The following is a 9,314-nucleotide window of genomic DNA, read 5'->3' on the forward strand; positions in this document are numbered from 1 at the left end:
TTTGAGTCCACAAGAATACTTTTCTGTGCACTCAACAAAGCATTCCAAATAAGTCGTTGGTCGTTCCACGAGAGGACCATCCACATGGTGCTGCTAAGAAACTGCTTTTTGTTGTCCAGTTCTTGTACCGATAACAATCCTGCTTCAATACTAATGTTAACCACATCGCTGGGTTTGTGATGGGCTTTGTAGTCTTGTAGGATTATGTCAGCAACTTCTCCATCCGACTTAAAACATATGCTGCATGGTATAACTTGCAGTATGCATATCAAGATTGTAATCGTTCTACTGTTCAACATCTTATCAGGCGAATGGTTTCAATTGAATGATACGTTCCTATTTTTCTGTATTCACATCTGCTTAGGTTGCTATGGAGATGACATTAAACAGAATCTAATCCTCTGATAGGACTGTTTGAGAAGGCTCTAATGGGGACATATATCTTCGGTATAATTAACACTTTGCACTTTATGTATATTTGGAAATTTAACAGTATGGTTCCATTACCTACCGCAGAACATATTTACTCAGTGTGGGTAAACAATGAGAGGAAATAGACCCCTGATATCAATTTGAATATTTTGCCTACAGCTGAATTTCTATTGTCTGTAAAATGTTTGCGTTGATGCCTCACGTCACTGAAAGTGATCAGAACCATTTCCATAACCATTAGAAATCTCAACTAGGGCTGGATATTGCCCTGATTCTCATATTGCGATATATTGCAATAATTTAAGAGATATTGCAATACATATTGAGATATATTGACTGTCCAAGAGCGTACATAAAAATGCATAATAGCTCTCTGTGTGTGACATCATCTTTTTAGATGCGGTTAACACCATACTTTCAGACTCCCCGTCCCCATTGTGTACGGCTGTATGCCAATGGTTTATAGATAGAAAAATGATATAGAGGCTCAACGTGCAACGTGGAATGTTTAATTGAAGTACGGTATTACAACAACGTTTTGCGAACATAATGATAAAGGTAATAGTATAACATGATTTTCATGGTCAGTGTGGTTTGCTTAAACAGAATGCACATCAATGCAGTATGTAATTATTGACACTGTATGTCAGTCACTCATTCAGATTCAACTCCAATATAAACATGTGTTAACATGAACTATTGCAAACTGAAACAAAAACATGATTTAGGTGAACTACTTGAGCTTAAAATCTCACGTGACCTCCAATAACTAAGATCCTTGACTAGAATGTCATTATACAGTCCTTCAAAATTTATAAGACTTTGGCCGCAGCCATATACCTGTATTATTGCTGAGTGCGGCGTAAAACTAAATCTCACTCACTCATTATAAGACTTTGGCCTTTATGATAATTGATAACATATGTCCCATTATGAAACAAACAAAAATAACAAAACAATGTGAACTGTGGAATGGTCACCAGAGCCAGAGGTTCTACTAATAAGTTCAAATAAAAGATTGGTCAAGTCTTTATAGGGCATTTAGAAGTTGAATGCATAAGAAAAGCAAGATTTATGGATGTCAACTTCTTTATTGTGAATAACACGACGTTTCGGACCTGATGAAGGAGAAAGCATACACTCCGAAACGTCGTCTTATTCAGAACAAGAAGTTGACATCGTGACAAATCATAATCTTGCTTTTATTAAAAGATTGGTCCATTTGAAGCCACTTAATTCCTCCAAAACGTCACAGATAAAACCATTCAAACCCACAAAACTTAAATCATTTGGATTTGCACTTTTGGTGCCACTTATAAAGACACTTCCACTTGTAAAATGTTACATGAAACCAACAGAAATATTAGTATATTTGGCACTTTCGGAGCACATTTTGTTGTTATGGAAATAAGGGCGGATAATTCAAAGGGAGCTAACTCTGGATGACCCAATATTTTGCAGAACTCGAACCATATCGTGATAATCGTATCGCGAGATACTGTTCCGGTATATCCCGGTTTACCGTTAATATTGCACAGCCCTAATCTCAACGAAAATGTGTTGTTTGCTCACTACTATATCATAGGCAATTGATTATGAATAATTATCAAAGAGAAATGATGTGAGGTATTCGCGCAAACAATTTTCTGTCCCTGAAGTGACATCTATACCAAACATATGTAGAGGTGGTACAAAGTACAAAGTCTAAAACAATACAGTATGGAAACTTTACTGAGCTCTTGAATGTTAAAGTGTTGAGCGATGCTCTGCGAAACTTTGTAGGAAGAACATGCTCGACTTCACTTGAAAATTGTCAAAAGGGGATACAAATTCCTGTAGCCGTAGAACTATTCCTCAGCATAAAAGTGAGTGGGTTCATATCTATCGTCACATCGGCAATATTTCAGCCACATCGTGTCGGGAACAATAAATTATATTTTATAGATCAATAACATTTGAAATGTAAAAGCATGAGAAGAGAAGTAAAACAATATTATTAAAGAGAACGATACAATATAGAAACAGGCTATAGATTACGAAAAGAAAGATTTATGGATGTCAACTTTATATTGTGAATAACACGACGTTTCGGAGTGTATGCTTGCTCCTTCATTCATTTTCCTGTGCAATCCTCTTCTAAATGCCCTTCACAGATTTGAGCCTATAGATTGCCAACGACTGAAGGTAGATCACCATACTAGAGAGCATGGGGACTTACATTACATTTGCTTCCTGCATGGACCCCAGCTGGATTTACAACATCCCTTCAGCCGTGAGCACTTCAGACAAATCTAGCCATACATTAAAATGACACATATTCTACGATTAAAAAGAGTGGTGAGATTAACTTTACTTTGAAGGATTTGGGACTTACGTACCGCTAGGCATAAAAGGGAAAGTTGAAGATATCACTGTTGTGATACAGCTTCTTGATAATATTTTGTCACTCTGAAAGTTTATCCGTACATATACACCTGGAACTTAATTAAGCACACACACCCCCACCCCTATTTTCTGGATGATGAGAAACAAAACTTGCTGTAACTCTCTCACTATTCCAAAGATAGTGGAACCTTAGCTATTGTGAAACATACGATCTATTGGCAAATGAAAAACAAGACAATGATTCCAATACGTGTTGTTTTAATAGCGTAACCAATGTGATTTGGTCACTATTGATTCTTGATGAAAATAGTCACTGAACAAGTATGGTCGTAGCATTGTCAATGGCTGACAATTACAAGAAATGATGCACAAGGAATGTCACATGTTAACATCTGATGGGTCTGGCATCAGTATCGGTGTATCCCCACGTGCTTGGATGACAGCTTGAATCCTCCTCATCATGCTACTGGTAAACCTTCTGATACGATCAATTGGCAATTGCCGCCATTCTTCATGCAAAGCAGCTTCCAGCTGTGCAAGATGCTGGAGAGGGGGTTCTCTCAACCTCACACGGCGTCCAAGAAAGTCCCAGATGTGCTCCAAAGGATTCAAATCGGGGCTCATTGCTGGCCAAGGTAATGTCATGATAGCCTCATTCTGGAGATGTGCGGTCACAGCACGTGAACGATGCGGCCTGGTGAGTAGCCAACGGGTGGTTGTCAAAGTGAGGCACGACAACTGGATGGGGAATATCCCGGATGTACTGCTGACCATTAAGATTTCCTCGGACAGTCACCATTTGAAGTTTACAGTCGTGTGAAAGACAACTCCAGATCATAACCGATCCTCCACCATAAGGAACAGTAGGGTGGATATTCCTGGGCACGTAAGCAGTGTTTTTATGCCTCCACACTCTCATTCGACCATCTGTAACGTGGAGGAGGAACCTGCTCTCATCTGACCAGTGGACCATCCTCCACGTCCTCAGGTTCCACTGGCGACGGGCCATACACCACTCCCGACGTCGTCTCTTATGGAGATCAGACAGAGCAGGACGTTTGATGACTCTTCTGGACCTCATACCAAGTGCCCTAAGGCGATTTCAGACGGTTCTGGTGGATAATTGTCTGTAGGGTAACCACAGGCGCTTCAAAACCGAACTTGTGGCAAAGGGTTCTCGCCTTACCAGACGTGCCAGGCTGCGATCATCACGGGCCGTTGTCTTCCTGGGTTGTCCAGGCCTTGGACGATCTCTCACATCTGTCATCTGATGTTTTCGGACAAGTCGGCTGATGACCGAGTGACTGTAGCCCAGTTGTCGTCCAATAGCTTTGAAGGACATGCCTGTTGCATGCATGCCGACAATTTGCCACCTTAGTGCTTCAGAAAGTCTTCTCCTCGCCATTTCAGTATTCATTAATGGAGACAGTTACAAATTTGTCTGCTTTTATACCCATAAATTGCATGTCAGAGAAACTGAATTTTGGGAAATGTGTGGGTTGTATGCTTCACGTGCACAAGGGATGCGTTGTGACGAGTGCAAAGGAACTGAAACACCTTTTTAGACTACTAGAGATGTGTTGTAATACAGAGATATCATTCATGTTTAACGATGGTTAACAGTTGCTCTACTATCATGAAATATATCAGGGGTGCTTAATTCAGTTCAGGTGTATATATGGAACAAGGACAGACTGGTCTTTGAATTTCTTGCTCCTGTCGTTAAACCAGCAGAAAGGAATTTTAACTAATATTAAACGATATCACATTGTCGACATAATATTATCTAAAGATGCAAATACACTTTCTCACCATTGTTTTGGCTTTGCCAGTTCAAGCAAAAAATTCCGATTCATATGCATAAAGAAATTGAACCGCATAGATGGCAGCAGCACAAATGTGAATACATGTTGCTTACCTCAGTGTCTTCAACCAAATGTTACACAGATCACAGGCAAATCATAGTGCAAATAGGCTTGCGCATCAAAGAGAAAATGACCAGTCTTCCTAAATGCGAGCGAAGCGAGCAAAGGTTGGCAACGTGCTTCCCCTGCTTCGGTTCGAAAAAATATTTTATTATCAAACTAAAATATCGTCATCACCATAGGTAGACACCCATTTCCTCACAGAGTTGTGCTCTCAGATTTCCAACCTCACATTTTATAATTACTCTTGTACAATATAGTTAACTCAACATTTTAAGCAGCACTCGTGGCATATCTTCGTCTCAATTACCCCTGCCAGCTTCCGGTTCAACGGAGTGAAGGAACAGGGGAGTTAAATTTAAATATGCTTTTTTTCACCCGCTACGCCAGAAGTGTTCTTTGTAGAATAAATGTCACGAAAATTCTAACAATGACGACAGCAGATAAGAAAAATAATCTTTATCGGTTTAACGGTAAAATTATGCAATATTAATTTCTGCTTCTTCTTGTTCCTTCACTCTGTTGTGAATTGCACTCAAATTAGGTGAACATTAAAAGGACATATATTCTATGATTAAAACAATGACAGCTATAATGATATTTTGAATGATACCCGTTCAAGGTAAAATATTTTTAGGGTACTTCAGTCCACGTCGAGGACACAGCCACAATCAATCTCTGTTGATAATCATATCCTACCAGTTTATATAATCAAAATTTATGAATGAGATCTAATTCTTTTATAAAACATACAATTAATGAGAATGAAGGGTATCGTAAAGGTCCTTTACTGTTATGGCACTGTAATGTTTATCCCTTGTGATGGAAATTTACTGTGTAAATTATTGGTATTTACTTGGGTGTCACAGAATTGTTGAGAGCTGGCTTTGCGGCACACTCAGTATGTCAACATGAGTGGTCAACCAAAGAAGACTAAGCCGTATTGGCCAGTAGCAAGATCATTGCATATATTCAACAACATCGAGTAAAACTGTTGACATGAATAATTTTGAACCATCAGTATATGATCATATGGCAGGTTTCGGCAGGTTTCGGCCTGGCTCCCACGGCTGAAAGCTATGATAACACAATGTCATTTAGAAAGTGGTCAAATGTAACATATGTCATATTTGGGATTACACTTTCTTAGTAAAATATGTACTACAATTTGTTCGTTACTAAGAGAGCGAGAGTCCATATGCAGCATAAAGTAGCAAATATGCTACATTTAAGTAAGTGGTAGGTCTAAATTGCCTTTGAATGACTTGGAACGTACGTACCTCCCAAAAGGACCATAACTGTACAGTATTGTAACCCCCTACGAGGATATAACTACTGAAAATATCAGTTGCTAATCTGCAAATTATTATAACAAAATGTATCTATTTACAAAATCATATTTTCAAGCATATTTCGTCAAACAAATTTATTTCTTTTAAAACATTTTATAAATTCATGAAAACTAATCATTATTAAAATGATCCTTCATGATGGAAAAATCAATACAGTGAAGGACATGCTTAACGATGATTGTTTCAGCACAAGGAATACAAGAAGGAGGACCCTCGCCTTTCAATAAACACTCATGTTCAATCTGATATGGCCAATGTGATGTTGAAACATGACCTTTTCAAATCTTGAATGACAACCGATAGCAGGTCTAATTTCATCTAACATATTTATACCTATTTGCATGTCCCACTTCTTTTGTAGTTGATTTTAAATGTTACATATAATGACAGGTTTATAATAACTGGAAGGAATTCCTCTCTCATGGTGAAGGTCCAGGTAGAACCCATAACGGGATCGCGTGGTCAAGCTCGCTGACTTCGTTGACACATGTCATCTTTTTTGCGCGTGTATCGATGCGCATACGTTTGATCACTGGATTGTCTGGTCCAGACTCGATTATTTACAGGTCGCCACTATATAGCACATCTCAGTCCCTTTACTGGGCGGTGGGGTAGCCTAGTGGCTAAAGCGTTCACTCGTCACGCCGAAGACCCGGTTCGATTCCCACATGGGTACACTGTGTGAAGCCCATTTCTGGTGTCCCCGCCGTGATATTGCTGGGATATTGCTAAACTCTCTCACTCACTTGTCATCAAAGGACAGTAAAATAACTACATTAACTCTCACATATTTTGTTAAATATAGCAATTTATCTTAAAGAAGATACTTTACTCATACGCATTAGTCTCTGCGCTTGTACAGATCGTATGTAATTCAAAATCAACATATATCATCTTGCAGCAAAATCTGTGAATATGTTATCGCATCGCTAAATGGTCTGGTCAAGATTGGATTGCCGCTTATCATGAACTATGGCGGCAGAACTACTGTTGTAGCATCAGGCAACAAAGAATTTAAATATTTGCTAAACGGTTTGGCAGGTCATGCCAATCTTTTTGCGAACACCGCCAGCGCCATTTTGCTTTTAATGTCCTGTTTAATCTGTTTCTGTACAGATTGTCCTTGATGATAACGTTTTATTTTATGCATCGATTAAGCAAGCAGGACACTACCTACATTGAACTTCTATATGTGCAATACGGAGATAAGCAAATTAGTAGCTTTGGGTATATTTGCAAAGACCTCAACTGCAGGTTTAAAATTGTTCTGTAAATATAGTGCACAGCGTAAATCAGAAATGAGATCCTGATTTTCTTGTTATACAAATATATTGGAAATGTTAGCACAATACCAGAATTCAGTTGTCAAGGTTTCATAACGATCAATGCTATCCAGCAGTTTGATATTTGTAAGCATCTCAATCACACAAATGAGTAAATGTTTTCGCAACTCAGTCAACGATATACCAGCTGCCATTATACCATTATGCAGTTGATTTGAACTATTCACTTCTTTAGATCCGTGACTTGGCTATTTATGGTTTACATATAAGGTACTCACGAAGAAAAGCGTCTTCCGCTGCTCATGCTTGTATGTGAGTGAGTGCGTTAAAACTGTACATGACATCGGCAATATTGCAGCTATATCCCTATGAGAACAAGTTAGTTATCGTTAAATACATGTCTACAATGGACAATAAAACAGTGAGGTAGTTATCATAGTTGTAGATGTAAAAGCTACAACTATAAGAGGTTTTATTCCTACAGATACTCGTGAGAGGCTTTCTGGTGTCCCCGGGCGGTGGGGTAGCCTAGTGGTTAAAGCGTTCGTTCGTCACGCCGAAGACCCGGGTTCGATTCCTCACATGGGTACAATGTGTGAAGCCCATTTCTGGTGTCCCCGCCGCGATATTGCTGGAAGATTGCTAGATGCGGCATAAAACTAAACTCGCTCACTTGTAAGAGGCGACTAGCATTGGGTGGTCTAGTTTGCAGACTTAATTGACGCATGTCATCGTATCCCAATTGCGTAGGTCGATGCTCATGCTGTTGATTACTGGATTCTCTGGTCTAAACTCGATTATTTACAGACCGCCGCAATATAGCTGGAATATTGCTGAGTGCGGCAAACAAACAAACCAATCAAGTAAAACAGCTCTCATGCATAGACCCATGTTGCACAATCAGATCCAATCCACCCCTGAATTGATAGGAATGAAACAGTGGCCTAAATATTTGCGGATACACTACTTGCTTTGTGTGAAGCATATTTCTGGTGTCCCCCATCGTGATATTGCTGGCATATTGCTAAAAGCTGCGTAAGACCCACTCCATTTATGCCATTTGATTATCATATATTGTTTTATGCAAATATGTTCTCGTCACGAAATGGCTGCAATATTGCCGATGTATCGTTAAATAATAACTCACTCACTCATATTGTTTTATGACGTACAAAATTAAGTCATTCACTCACTCGTGTGTATTGATATCATTTTATGATTAATAGCTATATTTAACAAAATCTGTGAGCGTCTAGTTATCTTTCTGTCCTTTGATGACAAGTGAATGAGTGAGTTTAGTTTTACGTCGCTTGTAGCAGTATTCCAGCAGTATCACGGAGCGGGACACCAGAAAAGGATCTCACACATTCTACCCTTGTGGGGATCCAAACCGGGTCTTCGGTGCGACGAAAGAACGCTTTAACCACTAGACTACCCCAACCGCCCCATTGATGACAAGAATAGGTGTTATTATATGACATTTGTTTCACGACATGGCCAAACTACTGCAATCTGACTTTAATTTTGAACTCCGTCTGTCACTAACTCCTGAAAGATTTAACATGGCTTTAATGACTTTGGGTATGACATTTCATATTGTCCTTGAATTCGAAGATCGAGAACATGGTGCAGTTAGTACCCTTAAATAATATTTCCTCAAGTTCATCGCACAACGAGATGTATGGGAGGAGATGACATCTTTCGTAATGATTGTCGCTCATTCACATTTCGTTTCGTATTGATTGTCTCAAAACTGTAAGTCATGTTTTGCCTTTTTGAGGTGGTTGACAATTTTCAAACCTCCCGTTGGTCAGATTCGGGGTTGGACTGAAAGGCATTAGTATTCAGTAACCCACGCTTGTAAAAAGCGACTAACGGGTTCGGGTGGTCAGTCTCGCTGACCTTGTTGACACATGTTTTCGTATCCCAATTGCGAA

This window comes from Haliotis rubra, unplaced genomic scaffold, assembly GCF_003918875.1.
Source record: "Haliotis rubra isolate DU_JTF1 unplaced genomic scaffold, ASM391887v1 Scf875, whole genome shotgun sequence".
Lineage (NCBI taxonomy): Eukaryota > Metazoa > Mollusca > Gastropoda > Lepetellida > Haliotidae > Haliotis > Haliotis rubra.